Source organism: Copadichromis virginalis, linkage group LG2 (genome assembly GCF_057382275.1).
Source record: "Copadichromis virginalis isolate Kocher_CV1m ecotype Utaka linkage group LG2, C_Virginalis_male_GT1.1, whole genome shotgun sequence".
Classification (NCBI taxonomy): Eukaryota; Metazoa; Chordata; class Actinopteri; order Cichliformes; family Cichlidae; genus Copadichromis; species Copadichromis virginalis.
The window spans coordinates 37,875,042-37,894,394 of NC_140619.1; the positions used below are offsets into that span (position 1 = coordinate 37,875,042).

The 19,353-nt window shown below is 39.1% G+C and overlaps 3 long non-coding RNA genes across 3 annotated transcripts; 2 read left to right on the top strand and 1 right to left on the bottom strand.

Annotated features, from left to right (window-relative positions):
• The first annotated feature begins 3,946 nt into the window (after positions 1-3,946).
• On the top strand, positions 3,947-5,183 carry LOC146717969 (uncharacterized). The gene is made up of 2 exons (XR_014921997.1): positions 3,947-4,260; positions 4,785-5,183. It is a non-coding gene; the product is annotated as an uncharacterized LOC146717969 (long non-coding RNA).
• Positions 5,184-8,282: 3,099 nt separating this feature from the next.
• Positions 8,283-12,833, bottom strand: LOC146717970 (uncharacterized). Its single transcript, XR_014915472.1, has 4 exons — positions 12,452-12,833; positions 11,151-11,189; positions 9,329-9,418; positions 8,283-8,713 (listed from the first exon to the last, which is right to left on the bottom strand). It is a non-coding gene; the product is annotated as an uncharacterized LOC146717970 (long non-coding RNA).
• LOC146717971 (uncharacterized) lies at positions 11,638-12,144 on the top strand. Its single transcript, XR_014915477.1, has 2 exons — positions 11,638-11,905; positions 11,998-12,144. It is a non-coding gene; the product is annotated as an uncharacterized LOC146717971 (long non-coding RNA).
• Positions 12,834-19,353: the final 6,520 nt, after the last annotated feature.

A 19,353-nucleotide genomic window follows, 5' to 3' on the forward strand; every position in this document is an offset into this window, starting at 1 on the left:
AGAGACACAACCCAATTCCCTTCCACCTTCTAAAATGTCCTTAGGTCCACGGGTCTGTGGCTGCCGGTGAGTGTATGCATTAAAAAGAACACAGTGAAGCACTGTGTAGAACTTCTAAGGTAAATAGGTTCTGTAAGTGCAAACTATTTGGGAAGATTCAAAATGTTTAGCAGCTCTGGATTTAAGCACTCGAATCGAATAAAGAAAATGCATGATGTGAGTGCTTTAACACTCATTTATGGAGACATTTTACTTTTCTAAAACCAAGATATATTTTCTTATCTCAACAAATCTTACCAAATGAAATTGTAGGAGATTAGAGAACTAATAAAGAGAAATAAAAACCACATGAGGATAAAAATGAAAATTATTTGCCAGTTATATAACATCGTTTCTCTCTCATTTTGCCTCTCTTTTGGTTTTGCACAGTGTTTAGTCACTGCAAGCTATCTAAAGTAATTGGCAGGCACAGGTGTGAGCTAGATTCAGCACAAGCCTGCTTGCAACTCCACTGTCCAGAACAGCAACTATTGTGTTGATACTGGTGTAAGCAATCACTCACATAGTAATGTTAAGGTAGTAGCGGCCCTTTAAGCACCTCCTTTCAACAATATCACTGGCTTACAGCTGCAGTTATATGGAAAGGAGGTTTCAGCATTTAATGAAAAGAAGTAATGATTCATTGTCCAGAACAGTCAATGTCAGAGAAGGCTAATTGCTTCTCATGTTAATGGCAGCTTTCAGGTGAGGGCCCCTAAATGAAAAAACTGGTTAAAAGCACACTCCACCATGGATATGAGGCCAATTTCCTCTTGACTCTGATGTCAGGACAGGGCGGTCCTTCATTTTCTTGCAAATGAAGTTGGAAGCCAACCAGCTTTACTGCATATGAAAGATTAAAAGTTTACTTGATTTTCTTTCCCTCTAAGCAATCACGCTGCAATGCTGCACCAATACTTCTGAAACCAAAGCTGTCAAGCAGTGCTTCATTTTTCCTTTCATTACTCCTCTCTCTTCATTTCTTGTTACTTTAACATTGTTGTCAGGAATGATTTAAACTTTTTCACCCGTTTCCCTTTCTTCTTAAGTTGGTGACAATTATTTATTTTCTACCCTTTTCTACTCTGTTACTGCGGGGAATTCAGGCAGGTGCTGCCACACTGCATACTTTTCTGAGATGCTGTGTAATGTATGTTTATATGCCTGTGTGAAAATGAGAAAAGCCTTGGAATGATTTCCCCATCTTACTGCCTGGAAATAGATGTAAACAGAACACATGGCTATAGGCTGTTAAACAAGGTGAATTGGCTTTGCAGCATTCTCATAAATAATGGGAGAGAAGTGCTTTTCTTGACTGCAGGGGAGCTGTTTGGTCCTTGATGTTGAGATTTGCATCCTTAGCAGCGACTCCCAGCTGTGGTGTTGACATCAGACTTTGTACAAGGCTTACATTTGACAATTTTAAATCATTGTTCTGACTAGTCTTCAATATCTGTAAAGGAAAGATGGAATTTTTAACATTTAATCTGAGAATGCCACAACTTTAAATTCAATACTACAATAATTGGTTAATAAGCACTGACTCAAATGATCAAACAGGACTTTTTCAGGCCATCACATGTTTGCAAAATGTTGCATCCACTGGTTCTGTTCGTTAAATAGAAATACAGAAAATACATTTGTTTGTTAGTATAATTATGGTGTGGTATTTGTATTTTCTTTTCTTACAATCTTGCTCCCAAACATGGTTTACAATTCATTTTGGCCAGCAATCAATTTTTGTTGATTATTGTTGCAATCTGAGCCAACAAGAAGTGAGTTTACACTTTGGAATGGGTTTCCTGGTCACAAAGACTGAGCTTTCTACCCATTAAATACTGAAATTGCTTGAGTTGCCATCAAACTCTAATTTTATTCCTCAAACAATTTCAGCCTTTGTTATTTTGTTTTTGATGGGATCCATTTGTTATGTCTGGGCATCTGCTTTGCAGCATGGAATCTTTGCCAGCTTTCAGACAGACGTCTGCTTCTGGCACCGGGCTGTTGGTTCCTTGTGTGTATGAAAGCATGACAGTGCCTGTCATGTCTTAACTGTGTCAGCGGGGACTCATTAACTAAACAAATCTGTGCCACCGCCCTGCAGTCCAGCAAGAGTTCCAGTCTCAGTGAATGAAAGGAACTGTAAACAAACACCAACTGGTGTCATTAAGTACTCTTTACTAACAAAAGATTAAATATTGCCTTTGACTTCTCTTGGCCAATCGTCAATGGATCAAATGCTTATTAATCAGAGCATAGGTATAATGTGATGGTGCACAGAGACCTATGATTGAAAAAAATATTCAGCTCTTTTTGTAAAGTAAATAGTCAAATTGCATTTGTCCACTTCTGGTAATCAGTCAGTATCCCCACAACTTAATGTGGGAGCGTATTCCTGTTTAAAAGTGCATAATAGTGGAAAAGGAATGGCAATTTACACAAATCGACACTGCACAGAAGAAAGGGACAGACCATCCTGAGTTGGTAATGAAAGATTACCCTCTTTCAGTTTTATATATAAAAAAGCATCTGATCCATTACAATCTTTAAATTAGGTAAAAATGATGTTAAATGAAGAACAACACATGGCATGTCACACTGTGTTATTACATATTTAACAAAAACCAGGACCAAAATACTTTTATAAAAAGCAATACAATCCAGAGGAGGAAGGACATCAGCAATTACATTAGAAAGCAACTGTTGCTGCTCACCAAAATGGGAGGGGTTATAAGCTAATTTCCAAACAATCTGAAGTCGATCATTTTACAGTGAGAAAGATGTGAGAAAGGTCAGTGTATTCAATTTTCAGAGAAATTTAAAAAAAAACAAAGAGATACATCTCAGACTCTGAAGGCCTCAGTTGTTCATGACAGCACAATTAGACAAAGACTGAGCAAGTATAGCTGCTTTGGAAAGGTTTCCTGCCTTTTCTTACTAAAGAAACATGGCAGCACAGCATAGTTTTGCAAAATTGCATCTGAAGAGCCTAAATACTTCTGGAACAATGTGGTGAAAACCAACACAACATATTAGCACAAACACCTCATAGCAACGGTCAACGATTGATTTGGGCATCTTCTGCAACCACTGAACCTGTGACTCTGCAGTCTCTGAGCCAATCACAAAGTTGTCTGTGTACCCACATGGCAGACAGGTCTGGTGTCAAGCCGGCACTGCTGGTTGACTTCTGGCATGGTAAGTGGTATGTCATCTCGATTTGGGCCAGGCCTGGTGTAGATGGCACTGTTTATGTGATGGCATGCCACATCTGGCACATTGTGGTTTGGTTTATGTGGTCCAGGCTCATAGAAAACAAGTCTGGCCCGGATCCTGACTGGTGTCATGGTAGGGTGTATGTCAACCATGTGGGCCAGGTCTGGCAACGATGGCACTATTTATGTTCCTATTTTCCTATTTTAGTTAGAAGACCCAAATGCCATGTTGCAATACTATACTGCTATGGTAGCCAACCTTTCAAATGCAGGTTTCACAGGTTTGTGAGTGTGCACTTTATCCAAAACCTAGTGAGGGTTTACTCATGTTCACCAATGGGAGGCTGTAACTCAGGAGGTGGAGCAGGTCACCTACTGATTGGAAGGTTAGTGGTTCGATCCCTGGCTCCTCCAGTCTGCATGTCAAGAGTGTGAATGTGTATGAATGTAGTTAGGAAGCACTCAGTTTAGAGAAAGTGTGTGGTTGGGTGAATGTTGTATAGAATGCTTTGAGTAATCCAGGAGAGTAGAAAAGCGCTTTATAAGAATCAGTCCATTCACTGTCTGAACAAAGTTCCGGCAGGTTACTTTTGCACTATTATTCTTGATTAAGGTACACATTAGGCTGACATCTGGGGCCAGAGCTGAAACGGTTCTGGGCCAGCACAGGACCAGCAGTGTGTCTGTGTAACCCCTATAGACATGGTTACTAGTATTTTCTTGTTTTTACCTGGTATTATTATTTCCGACACCCCTTGAACACACTTTGATTTTCCGTAGTTCAGTGAATGCAACAAAAGCACGTTGCTGCATTAAGCTAGGCAAAACGGAGCAAGACACCGAGAGCAAATAACAAGCTACACAGTGAGTCTTTTGGTATAAAATAAGTGTTATAAAGTATTTTCAACAGTCTCTAACTTAAAGTTATGTACTTTTCAGAGGCCTTTATGTGTTTTACTCTCGACCAAAACCAGGCAGAGCGTGTATTTGTTTCTTGGGAATTCCGGTGAGTTACTAGAGATGATAAGTTAGCAGGAAAACTTATGCTAATTTTACATGTGGTAAACACTGCAACAGTGCGAATTCCGTATTGTCTAAAAAAAGCTAAAACCAGTCGGAGTACTTGAATCGTGTGTGAAATGGAATGTCGTATTTTATTTTATTGTCTATTTGATTGGGCATCTTCACAAATGTGCAAAACTAATGCAGGATGCACTTCTCTTTTAGCCATAAATGTTGTCCAGTGCCTTTTCTGCACTTTGTAATTTCAGTTATAGGTTAATACATGTAAATAAGTTATTTAAAACTAGTTACGTTACAAACATTTCATGATGTGATTACATATGCCTTAAAAAGGGGTATTTAAATACAATTGATTGTAATGCTGTAAAGCAATACAAATGGAATTCATAGAGACAGAACAATGTTAAAACGACAGTGTACTTGATTTTGAAAACTTTATGAGATCTCATTTTATTTAGAAAAACTGTTAAGAACTATTTTGTTTATTGCTCTGTACTGTATGTGCAGACTGGTTTTTTGTGATCCTGGATCTGAAGTGGTTCTGGATATGGATGGCGAGCCAGACCCTGTGAAAACTCTTGGCGAATCCAAAAGCAGTGTGGCCAGCTGTTCTGGATGCAGGAGTAGAGCTACAGTCTGAATTACTTCGAATCGCAGGATTTCAGATAAGCAAGAGCAAAAACTGCTTACTTCATACGGATTGTTTCTCTGGGAAACTATTGAACTCCCAATATCCTGCTCATCAGGAGTCAGGTCTAAAGAGACTACTTATTTTATTTTATTTTGTTGTTATTTTCAAAAGAGCGCTCTTCTCTGTTGATCTTCTGTTAATTTTCTATGCTGTTTACATTGGATTATTGCACCACTGTAACATTGTAATAAATCTGCCGGCTGTTCAACACTCAATTCTCTCAAATTTATTTTACTCCTCTCGAATCTAGTCTATAAGTTTAACCCTACTATACTAAGCAGGTGTTACATCTGCAACTGGCCCGTGGTTGCACACAACTTACACATGGCCCACATACCGCAAAGAATGACGGCCCTTTGGTGGCCCAGATCAGGTTTGCCAGAGGTAATCCATACATGGGCCAGCACAGGGCCACCAGTGTTACTTGCACAAAGAATAACAGAACTGGTAGGTCCACTACTGTTGCCCTGTACTTTTATCATATAAGAGCAGATTAAAATCCTTGGACCCATTGTCACTGGTGCAGTGGGTCCTGGGTTCCTCCTTGTGTATGACAACACCTGACCTCATGTGATGAAAGTATGAAAGTAGTATCCTGGAGGATGAAGGACTTGATACCACTGACTGGCCCATCTAAATCCAACAGAACACCTCTGTACCTCAGAATGCCCAGGAGCTCAGAGATGCCCTGGTCCAATTCTGGGAGGAGATCCCCCAGGATACCATCCGTTGTCTCATCAGGGACATGCCCTGATACAGTCAGGCATGCATAAAGCATGTGGGGTGCATACAAACTCAAACTACTGAGTACCATTTCGGGCTGATGAAGTTCATTTTCCCAAAAGTCATATTTTTTATCACTTTGATTGTTTATGGTGTATTTGAATTTAGCCCTCCATAGGTTAATCATTTGCCATTTCCACATCAAATGATGTGGCATCCTTTCATCCATAACATATTGCTCAGTACATATCGCTATAGATTTCCAGTGTAGTTTTCCCAGTGAGGTCTGATGCTTTTTCAAAGTGTTAATGTTAAGGTGGAGCAGTATATAATGATAGCAGAGCTTTACAGATAGATGCAGGTCCAGTATACTGCAACTTTGTTCAAGTTGCTAATAACTGTGATCGTTTTTAACATATGGCATTCATATTCTTTAACTTATTGCTGAAATGCATATGTTGATTTTTATCAAAATTCATTGATATCAAAGCCGAAATAAGAAATGGCTAGTGTCTGCTTTTCACTTTAAGCAAATAAGATTAAATGCAGGCTCATTTTCTTTGTAGTCAGTACAAAGAAAATGAGTTTGAGTCAGTTTGTACAGTAAACACCTCCCAAAACTCCAAAGCCATTTGCGACAGGCGAATATCCCTCCAAGGAGGACTTTTTAGCTTGCTGTTCACTAGGCAGAAAGCTAGCTCATGTGGTAAGGTTAAAAAATGCTCAATCACCTTATTGTGTTTTTCTGATGTTATTGTTAGTGATTGCCTCCATCGCATTTGTTCCCCCGAATATTCAGCCAACGTCTACCCAGCGGGAATTCTTATAAAAACGTAGTTTCGCTTAATAACCATTACTTTGGTGAAAACAGAAGATGATCAGAGTTGAACATTTTGCCCAAGTATGCCTTTCCTTTGCTCTCAGTAGGAAGTAAATAAGAATTTTCGTCTTGCTTCCCAGTGAAAGGGATGAGGTACTACATCACAAAGATACCCCAAGAATACAGACTGCAGCATTGCTATAGGATAAGAAAGCAGTGTGTCGCTTGTGAGGTATGGATTAGTTCTGGTAAAGTTATTATGATTAGTCCAATGCTGGGGAGCTGATGCAAAGCTGGTGTGAAGTTGCTCTGTGCTTCACTGGGCTGCTGTTTCTGTGCAATGGAGCAAGAGGAATGGACTCAGAGTTGTGGTGTTTTGTCGCCCTCCTCCATTACAGCACTCATGCTGATTTTCTGTAGTAATTTTGTGTTCATCAAGGTGGGTCTTCATATCAGTGCTTGGAAGGATTTCTGGCCTTTGCACTTGACATTTAGGACTCATCTATGATTCATCTGTTTGATTACATGAAAGGACTCAAGAGCCACTCCAAGAGGTTTTGTGTAAATACTCTAAGATTGAGAAAAACTTGCATTTATCATGGCTTTTCATCACATTCTCTGCTTTGTGCTTGATTTACCTGGAATAAAATTATATAAACTGTCAGAATATGCTTTAATCTTTAACACATTTCAATATGGCTCACTTCCTGCCGTGCAAATTTCCTGTGAAATGAACAGATCATATAATCTCTTGATGTTGCGTTATACTAGAGAACAAAACCCCAAGAACATACATGTTACTCATTTGCATCCCTCTTTTCTGTTATGTTCGTTTTCAAAGCACAGTAAATGCAAAATCTTTGCCTTTCAAGAAAAAAGTCAAATCCTCTTCTTATATTTATGGAATATCGTCTTAGAAAGAGTGCTGCACATTTCCTATTTGAGCTACCACTTCCATGTATAGGCTTAAATCTGAGGCAGCTATAGTCATAGATAACAGAAGCACATAGTCATTCTGGAATTTTCTTTTCATAGACCCCGAGGCATTAATAACCATTACACATTTGTTACTTCAAGCTTGTTAGGTGTTGTCTACACTGAAAAAAAATTGGAGTGACATTTACTTAAAAAAAGCTAGGCAACTTTTTCCACACAGAAAGTGCTTGTAATCTTTACTCGGGCTATTTCTAAGTAATATTTACTTACTAGAACCATCTATTTTTTATGTGAAATACACAAGTAAATTGCACTGGCAATACTCATCTATAGGTTGTAACTTTTACTCAGAATACCATTGCATCCAATTACAAAACCCAAGTGAACATTGCTGATATTTCTTTGTGTTTCTTACTCATCTTTTCTTTGTTATAGTCTATGTAATTATTAAGTAATATTTATTATGAATGTACTAGTTAATATTAATCGAATTGAATAAATATTCTTATTATTCTATTAAATAATAAATCAATATTTTCCAAAACAAATATTTGCAGCTTAAGAGACACTTTTATTTCACAGTTGAAATGGCATAGATATATTTAAAATATCTACATAACATTATAACCACAAAAAACATGGCCATAGAACTTCTTGATCGCAAATTTCAAAACAGAGCATATACACATATACAAAAACAAAACAAAACATGCTATTCAAAAACTCAGTGTGCACTGTCCCCTTTCTTCTAATCAACTTTCAGAACACATACATCAACTCTGTCCATTAACAGTTGCAATCACTACCTTTGCAGACATTCTCAGAATGTTCAGGACAGAAAGAACTTGTATAAAACTGAGCAACATTTGAAATTACTGTCAGAAAACAGACAAAATGCAAACAAATTAATTGTACTGGACAAAAGCACAAATAACACTGGAACACTCACGCTAAAAGTTTCTTGTGGAGAGACTGGACCTTTGGTGACATTTTAAGGATGTCAAGCTCAAGAAACAGCTTCTGAAATACCTCAAACGTATATTTCAGTTTCAGTGGGTAACTTAAGTTGACAGCATAGATGACACCCATGAGCAGGAGGCAAGCGTTTGTCACACTTCCGCAGTCCTCCAGAATTTCTGTCCCCTCAATGATGACCGACACGTTCACAGGATCTTGGTTTTCCTGTGCCACATTGGGATGGATTACGATGATCTTCATCATGTGATTACTGCAGTCCTCTTTCAATGCTTCTTGGCTGACGTCCTCCTGTGAAAACAAACAAACCACAATTAGAAATAACTAGAATAGATTCCAAGTAAAAGAAAAGGTTAAGAGAAAAAAAATGTAAAAATAAAAAAGAGGTATACTCAATTTAGTATACTCAAATCAAACAATATTCATATGGCACTTTTCATACGTAAAGTTACAGAACGTGCTTCACAGAGGCTGACCCTGAGACAAAGAAAATCCCTTTTGGGGGCCATCCAGCCTGGAGCTGTCCATGGGACGGCACGCGTGTTGGTAGACCAGAACCATTAAATCATTAAAATAGGTTATAAAGGTATAATCAAATTAAATACTCTTTTGCTCATAAAATAAAGTTAATAAGTGATCGTTAAATAGTCAGAAAAAAACCAGACAAAAGGCAAGTTAAAGTTTAAGGCAGATAAGATAAAGATTAAATATGATTTAAAAAATAAAGGGTAAGAGCATAAAGATTTAAGAAATTAGTTAAAAGCCTGATTGAAAATATTAATCTTGAGTCTTTTTTAAAAAACATCACGAGTGTAGAGAATCTTTGACCTTCAATATATCATCACAAGTGAAGACCAGATTATAAGGTTAGACAATTTTAATACAGTCATTATGATCATCAGATACCTGATGGTCTTTGATCAGCTCCTCTCCACTCTCTCCAAGATACTCAACTAAGCAACGAATGATAATGTCCCTTCTGCCATCGACATGATGCTATTAAACCCAAAAAGAAAATTTATTGCAGAAAATACACAACATAACATATGTAACATACATACATAACAGCACATACAGATGTAAACAGAAAGTTACCCATGGAGAATGTAAGCCTGCAGCTACATTCTAACGTTGTGAAGTGTACAACTTAACATGAATTTCTCAACGATGTGTGTTAAGACAAGAGTCCAGTGCATGTCATAATCTGTGGGTCCAGAAACTGTCTCTGCCCAGTGAGGAAAGTTTTCTGCCTCATCACTGGACATGCAAATGAATTTTTTGCAACATATCAGTACCTCCTATCACAATATTAACCAGTCAACAAATCCTGCCACAGAGTGCGCCCCCAAATTATCTGCCACCACACTGACCACAGTCCCTTTAATGGCTTTCCCTAACGCTGGAACAAAAAGACCATCTTTCTCCAAGCTTTGGATATCTGTTAACAGTGGCTCTAAAACTCGCTGGAATCCAAACTGCTTGGTGTCTTCAGCCTTACACAGAATTGCAAGGTAGATTGATGTCAATGTGGAACGTAACTGCACCGGAATGTTTCCCAACACCCAATAGACAGCTGTGACTTTGTGCTTTTTTCGAGATGTCCCAAGAGGATTACATACCTCAAAGTCATCAATGTACAGGATGAGACTCACTCTGTTCTCCTCTACAGAGAAAAACTTGTTGTTTTGATAGTGAGATCCATCACGAAATGTCTGGTACTTAAAGTCATTTTCAGTTTTTTTTTCACCTTCAAATGTGTTTTCTTGAAAAGACTTACTTAGGACCTGCACCAAGGAGGGCAATATTGGGACATACTGGAAGGTTTTGCCCTTTTTTTTTTATCAAGTATGTGTTCTTCTGGTTCAACAACTGAAAAATGCTTCTTCATAAATTCTCTTCTCTTGTAATAAGTTGTGAAAGGGCCACCTGTCCCCAAGGCAGTACTTATAGGGTGTGTCTCACAAAGATTTTTCACTAAATCTGAGATAATGGCTGGATCCAGATCACAGTTATGGCTTTTCAAGGTGGACACCACCACATCTCTTAAAAGTGGACCAGATGCAGAGGTGGATATAAACTGAAGCTCATCTACTATTTCATCAATGCATTTGTTTGGGACATTGAACATGCTTTCTAACTTTAAAAATAGATGGCCAAATTTCTCTTTTATATCTTGAGACAACTCCTGTGGTTCCCCATCCCAAAGCTCTAAGCTCTCTTCCACATAGGTCTCATCCTGAGCAAACATGGGTTCATTAGGTTTGCTTTTTAATACTTCAGTTTTAAAATCCTCAAGGGTGTGTGACTGGTGTTTTCTGTGTCTATGTGTAGCAAAGGTGGAATAAATATTTGTACTGAAGTTGCAGTCTTTGAAGACACATGCAACTACTTCAAACTTCCTTAAGTGGTTGTTAAGATGCTCAAAATACTGCTTCTCTGAATTAAAAAAAACAGAGCAGCAAAGTAGACAAGTAAATGAAAGAGGTCCACTTTGTGTGACCATCTTCACATGGTGTCGAGACAAATGGGTCTTAAGGGCATTAAATGTTTTAAACGAGCAAGGGCAATCAGTGTGAAGACAAGGGACTGACTGGCTGCGACCACCATTTCCATGCTTTAGTCTGTAGTGTTTTAACAATCCCAACCTCTTCTCTGACTCAAAGCTACATATCTTACACATCCATCTCATGTGACAAGTTAAACCTAATCGTTACTAATTTGATCTTACCTTGTGGAGTTCAAATTAGCAGTCAGAAGGTCCTATGTTCTGTAAAAAAAAAAAAAAAAAGAAAAAAAAAGAAAAAAGGTTATCTATATGCTTTTCAACTAATTTCTACTAACTCAAGGATGCACACTGATATTAATTTTTTTTTTTTATTTTTTTTATTTTTTTTTTTTTACATATGTTAGTTCGGTGGCAAATTTAAAACAGGTCAATATGAAGACTTGAGTGAAATCGAGTGCGTATATCGTTTTTTGTTTTGTTATTTTTCAAAATACACCTCATGGCAGCTGTGCAGCAATTATTTTAAACTGGACCGTGTGTCATGGTCCGGGTGTGTGCCAGTGTGTCTCCCTCCGAGCCGGCGTCTCCACCCCTGGGAGGGGCCTCAGTGTTTTTGCTGATCGTTGACATCTGTGGGTAATTAGCCGGGGGACTCATAAGGCCAGCGTTCTCAATCTCTCTTCGCCAGATTCTCTACTAAACATCAGTCAGTGCAGGCCACCACCATAATTTCCTTACGTGTTTTTTTGTGAATCACTTTTGCTTCACTGTATGTTTGTTTTTTGTGCGCCTCCCTTTTTCAGCTACACCTAACTGTTAAACCCCTGGCGAAGAGCTTCTACTTGGATGCTGGACCTTCTGGCAGTCCCTCAGGCTACCACCAAAACTACCTACCTGCCTCTCTGCCTCCACGCCAGGAGTTTTTGGATTTACACACCCGGATTACTCCCCCTCTATGTTATCTCCGACCTCCGTTGGCAAGTACACAGTACGAAGGAGGATTTTGAGCCAAACAACATATTCATATGCCTCCTTTATCTATGTTTTGAACATTTGCATTCTGTTACAGTGACCCCGACCTTTCCCTGGACCTTTTGTGACTTGCTTTCCAGTCCAATCCCCGGACCCGGACCAGATCATTATTTAGTTAACGTCTACGCTCACCTTTTGTTTATGAATATTTTGTGTGCACATTAAACATTATTCTTAAAATATATTTACGAGCTGTTCGGCGTCTTGCGTTTGAGTCCTGTCACTCGTCTGAAACGGTCCCGGCCGTAACACCGTGGTCGTTTTATTCACAAAGACGTTAGTTAAGGCAGCAGGCGTGTGTTGTTTAGGTGGCCATCTAAGCTGTAAAGTGCTGTGGGAAATTCTGGACATACCTCCTGCCAGGAAAGTTAGTCAGCAAGTCTAGCAGGAAAATACACTATTTGCTAGCGCAGCTTCTTTCAGTGCGGAGAAACTGACTTAAGTAGGTGAGCCAACAGGAACGTACAAAGTTTGTTCCGCTTAAAACTTACATTCATGGTTCTACTTCTTCCCATTTCCGTCAAGTCTGCCAACCGTCGAAATGTGAACCATGGTATGTCTGAAGAAAGACCGCTCAAATGTGGGGAGGGGCTTTGACGTCATGCTCCGAATGCAGAGAAGGTGGCCATATTCACTGATGTCACTCCATTACATTTTACTTGGAAATATCAACTAATTAAGCCAATGAATTGGTTTAGTGAATATTACTTGGATCGAATGATTCAATTTACATACAAAACTGAGGACACATAATTACAAACAATCCTCAAGTAATGCACTACAAGAAAAACTGCTATTTTAAAGTAATAGCACTGAATTTGTATTTTTTTGTAAAATTTATATAGCTAATTGAAATAATAATTACAGGGCCAAAAAAACATTTTTTTCAGTGTAAAGGAACATTTGGATGTAAGACCCAATGGGATATCTCAGTTGTACATACATAAATGTATGTTTCAGCTGTGATGAGTGGATGCTGCAGATGTGGTGTTTATGTGGGCTTCCATCAATGCGCTCTGCTTTTAGCGAAGTGCCTTTTACATCTGCCAGAACAGCTGATTTTTAGATAATGTGTGCGTGTGTGTGTTTATCATATGGATCAACATTGTTCACACTACATAATGGAAGTTCATACAAACTCCACTTTTAAAGACCACCTTGTCTTTAATAGTGCAGGGAGACAATGATAACATACCCACACAATTGTGGTGATATGGCGACTGAGAGCTTGGAAGCTTCAAGTGTAAAGAGGAAAGACCAGCAATAGCACCCTGGGAGTACTTATGTCAAAACTAGAACAATCCCCAAGAAGGCATTCAGATCTGTTATACGCCAAACAGAGCCGTGATTAAAATGATCAAGAATTTGTTTTATTGGCAATTATTAAAAACAAGACATTAAATATAAGAGCCATTAATCTAATCACACATACTGTTACCATCAACTCAGAGCGGCACTTATCACTACGCAAATGAACTGGCAGATACACCAGTTCACATGTGCTTCTTAACCTCTGCACACACCGAGCTTAAACTGGAAGTGCAGAAATAACCACAGCACATGGAAGATGATCCCACCACCACATCAAATGGTAAAAGCGCTTTACACTACATTCAGTCATTTGTGTGTGGCAAGCTACATTGTAGCCACAGCCACCCTGGGGCGCACTGACAGAGGCGAGGCTGCCAGACACTGGCGCCACTGGGCCCTCTGACCACCACCAGTAGGCAACAGGTGAAGTGTTTCGCCCAAGGACACAACAATTGAGACTGTCGGAGCCGGGGCTCGAACCGGCAACCTTCCAATTACAAGACAAACTGCCAACTCTTGAGCCACAATCGCCCAGCAAAACAGAAAGGAAGGAGGTTTAGAGCTATGATTAAAATAATATTTACAGCCTTTCATAAACCTCACATTCAAAACAGTCATACAACTTTAAAGTAGGCCGAAGACCTGACACATTACACAAAGTATAAGAAAACTTTCTGGATCACCACAGAACATCCAAGTTAGTTCTGGTTGAGACAAAGCAGGTTGTTAACTAGTGCCCAACCAGTTATTGAAATGGACACAATTCTTTTTCAGACATGACCCAGAAAGTAACAGGGAAACATCAAAAACAACATCAAAAACATCAAAAACAACATCAAAAGGAAGAAAAGCAAAAAGGCGACGCAGCAGCACTTCTGTAGCCTAGGACAAAGTAGCAGTGATGCCCCACTGTAAGTCTACTGGCCACCCACCAAGGCCCAAACATCCTGTGATGCACAGTAAAAGTAGTGTTAATATTAAAGATGATGATAACAGGAATAAAGGTTGTTATCAGCTAGAGTAACATACTGATCAAATGTTAGGTACAAGCAGCCAATACAGGGCTCCCCCAGCTATGACCTATAATCAAAACACATGCTTATCACCAAGTGAAATAATTACACTTGCACCTCAAAAGAATAAATAAATCATATACCAGCAATAATCTGTAAAAGGAAGTCTTTCAGTAAAATAGGAATCCACAGGCAATTTCTAGAAAAACGCACGATCAGCAACAATGTAACCCATTCAAACCGAGGCAGCAGCTGCATAAACGACACTACCTGCGACAGCTATAGGTGGCATCGGGTGAGTGAAAACCCGGATGCGTACAGTAACAGGAGAGCAAGAGAAAGAGAAGTTCAGATAGCGGCTATTATTTATAACATGACCACACAATGCAATTGGCCAGCAAACAAGCAATTAAGCAGTGCAACACTGAACCAAATATTCATTCAGAATGCTGAATTTAACTGAACTGATTTGAATATCTTGTTATTATCTCCTCCACTGTCCTCCAGTCAACAATGAAATAATGTTTCTCCTAAATATGTATATAAATAATTATCCCATCACCAGAGGAGACACTCTACCATTTCATCCAACCTACTTCAGAATTCCTTCTAACAGACCTGTTGTGGTCAGCTAGAAATGAAATAGCCACACATCTCGCTGAAGGATAATCTAAATGTATTTTGTATAAGGTAAGCAGTCAAGCGAAGATTGTGCTGCTGGTGATGTACGTGGGTGGAAGAAGGTTCAGCGAAGGAGGACATTCACTGCAGTGCAATTCAATTCAGATCTATTTATATAGCACCAAATCACAACAACAGTTGCCTCAATGTGCTTTATAGTGTATGGTAAAGACCCTAAAATAATACATAGAACCCCCCCCCCAAATCAGATGGACCCCTATTAGCAAGACAGTGGAGACAGTGGGAAGGAAAAACTCCCTTTTAACAAGAAGAAACCTCCAGGAGAACCAGGCTCAGGGAGGGGCGGCCATCTGCAGGGGCCAGTTTGGAGGGGGTGAGGGGAAGAAGACAGTGCCAATGCATAATGTAAGAGAGCAAGAGATTAATAATAACCAATTATCAAATGCAGAGTGGAGAATAAACATCGACATGCAAAAAGTTGGCGTGACAGAGGAGGATGCTAGGCATAGGATGAAATGGAAGCAGGTGATTCTGTGTTGACCCAGTAAAGACAGCAACCAAGACCACAACCAAGCTAATGGTTTAGAAGCTGACAACAACAGTTTTTATAATTAATGTGGTAATAAAGTCAAATGGCTATGTTATGGGTGTGCAGGTTGCAGCCCCAAATGCATACAGACTTCTTCAACAATTAAACGAAAATAATTAAACTCAATTACAAATAGCAGCAACAAAACTAAGCACTAGAGATAAATACTGAGAAAATACACAAAGATAAAAAAAAATTCTAATCAACAAACATACAAGAAATCCAACAGATTGTTTTCTATAATAAGTTTAATAACTCAGCAACCCTGTGTCTAAGACCCATGACAGCTATTGAAATGTGAAATTGCAGAACAGATCAGACTCTGAACAAAAATCCCAAAACAGAACGTCATTTTTATAAAGCACCAAAGAATTCTAAAGCTGCCTACAAATTCACTACTGTAAAAGTAATAATTTACTATGCCTTTATATCTTTTCTTCTAATAACAGAAGCAGTTTACATTTTTTCTGGCGTAATTAAAAGCTCAAGTGTTCTTCTCTTATTCAAGGAGAGGAACGCTTTAAAGTGCTGTTTTCACATGATTTTTTTTTAGTTTTCCCTCAATAAATTAAATAAACTATTTTTAAGAACCGCAGTCACTGTTAAAAGCAACAACACTGAAACTTTTCCACATAAATGCCAGACCATAAAAAAATCGTGGCTGGGACGCTGTCACTCACACGTGTCTGAGCAGTAACTCACATAAAGGAAAGTTGTTTAGTGTCAGGACTTGACAAGACTGCTTGTGCTCCTCTCCCGTTGGTCATTATTCACTCTGACAAGTAAGCTACGTGTAATGAACAACTTTGGTCCGGTGTTGGAGCTGAAGCTAAGCCTGTCCTAATTTGAGATAAAGACAGGTTATTGATCAATGGTCTTAAACAATTAGTTCTCTGTCTGGAATTCTGGTATGCAACAAATACATTAGGCAGTATGCTGAGGCTGCAAGAAGAAAGGCAGAGGCAAGGTGTAGATAAAGTGGACAGGTCGGCTGCTCAGCAGAAACAAATAGCTGGGCTATTTTTGCACACTTACACTTTATGTAGTCCTGTGCTGGTTGTCTGTTATACGTTACATGTAGCACCATCTTGGAGGAACGACTTATTTTTTTTTGTGCAAAAGGACCTGCTGGCCTTTATAAAGAATGTAGGTTGGCTTTACTCTTCTGTCCATTTTAAATCCTAATAATTGTTAATTTGCTTTGAACAAGCAGTATAGCTCGAAGGTTTCAGGTATTTGTATGTTTAAAAGCTCAGTAAGAGGAACCAAATAAAGTACAAAATACTTAGCATAACAAAAACACTATGAAAATAGTTGCGATATCTTCAGAGTGCCTATGGTTTAAGGCAGCTCACTGTGTAAGTGTCTGGATGAAGCAAATGTTAGTGCTTTGATAAGTGAAACTATATAATTCACATAATCGTCTCAATAATCTCTATGGATATTTAAATTTGGACCAACGTGCTGAAGCAACATTTTTATCCGCGAGTCTCACTCACTACTTGAATAATCACAAACAACAGTCATACAACAAACTTGATATTCTTTAAACCTTAATACACATACATCTTTATCAAAAATCAAGAAAAGACTAATTGAAATCTGCCACAGAAAAAAACAAGCAACAAAAAACCCTAAAAAAGCAAATGTCACTCATAAATCCCGTCACGTTGTTTTCTCACAGTGAGGCCACATGATTGATGGGCAACATCTCTGCAAAGACAAACTCCTTTTTCTGAAAACGCACTTGTGATGAGATGTCGCAATCTTTTTTTGGCTGTTGAACTTTCATTGACAGCTTTCATTCATGCAAGAAAAATAACCTCTCTGCTGTTTCTGTGATTTTAAAAGAAAACACGATTTCTCTGCTGATGAAAACAAGCAGGCTTAAAATGGTGTGAGACTCTGCTTTGGGTGCTGCAGTATATTAGCAGTGAGTGAATGATGCAGATTATAATAACATGAGATATCTAATAATTCTCATCAATAAAAGACCTTCAGGACTGTTCTTGCACTGCTCTTTCAGTCTGCCTCTGGTAGCGTACATCTGGTAATTTCTTTTAGTTTAAGTGTGAATATTAAAGACTCATTGCCCCCTTTGAGCTTTGAAACTGTCTCTGGTCCAAGAAACCTTTCACCACACTAAGGACTAAGGTTGTACTTACCGGTGTAGCAGATGAAACACTTAAAAAAATCGTTTGTTTTTCTTTTCTTCGTGGTTAAGAATAAAACAGCGACCCTTATTAACCACTTGTCTCAAAATCCTTGAACTTGTGGCGGTGTAGATAAATGGGACCTCTGGGGTCCATATGTTGTGTAGATGGGTTTAAGAGAGAAGTGGCGAGAGAGAGGAGAGCTGTGTGTGCTTTTGTATGTAGCGTTTGTACTTAACGCCTTGAAACGCTGGGATCCACCACACCAGTGGCAAGTTCCTCAATGACAGGAGGGTTGTCCAGATTTTAAAGCACAAAGAGGATTTTTGCTGGCAACAGCTCTACTTCACACCTGATAACGGTGTCATTGTCTCCTGTGAAGAGGTCTTTCCTCACATATGAGAAGAGCTTCCTCTAATCTGAGTAAACCCCGGGAGTTCCAACTTTCAGCCATTTTTTTCTGCACTACCCTGGAAGACTTTAATCAGTAGTCCTGTTCAGACATTAAAGAGTAGCTGCTTCACTCGGTTGTTTTTGGCTGTCAATCTAATATGAGCTGCGGTCTTATCAAAGAATAACAGCATGTAGCACCAGATAATTAACTATAAAAGGAGTATACACACACCTTTCCTCTGTGGCTCATATCACACAAAAATGAAAGTCCTTTTCATTTTGGTAAAGATAGCTATGCAAATAAATGCAGTCTGGTTTTTTGTTTGAAGGCCAGCAGTCCAGAGATCAAAATGTGAGAGCACAAGCTGAGCATGCCTTTATTTCATTCCTCCAAAACTACAGGTTTACAAAAGTGAGTGGAAAATTACAGGTTGTTAAGAACGTTAACATTTCGCTTAGGGTGAATCTGTGTATGACATTCACCAGAACAATAACAGGCGCGGGATGGGTGGGCACGGCAGAGATTAAGGGAGACTGCGAGAGGGGGGGGGAAATGGAGGCATAGAGGAGACGTTTGGTGAGAGACGGGGTTGCAATAAAGATCAAACATGTAATGATAAAGGGGGGCTGATAAGGAGGGAATCAAATTTCTTGAGAGAAATTCTTGAGAGTGATTAGGGCACATACAAATTCATGAGTATCCATATTTTTTAGCTGCATTTAACCTCATAGCTCTCATCACGTTTTCATCAGCATATCCCCTCCCATCCTTCACCCCTCTTTCCCCACCATAGACTTTTTTGTTCACTACTAACAGCTGAAGTGCCCACGTGGCTCTCTCTGATGGATTCTGGCATGTGTGCGCATGACGTCATTCATCGCCCTCTGTCTCTGTCGACTAATTGGACCCTGTCCTTTTTGTGGCCTTTAGAGACTCAGACATAATTAAAGCAGAGAGACGGGAAGTGTCAAGTTCAGGGCTGCTAACCACACCCTCCTAATTGGTGAGAGTGAGAGGTGGAGGTCAGGGCACTGAGTTGTAGGAATGGTTGGATTTGGATGCCTCTGTGGTTTTCTCTATCAGTTGTGACTGGCACTTAAATGTTACGGGGAGAGAATAGTGATGGTAATGAACCTGGAGTGTGTCTGATGCATAATTATCAAAGACTGAACATGCACAGTCATAAGCAATGAGATGATGTGGGTTTAAATGAGCTCATGTTCACAATAGTTACGCTTTTGTATTACTCGGGTCTTATTTTCTATAGCTCTGGGTGTCGTTTTTATCACCA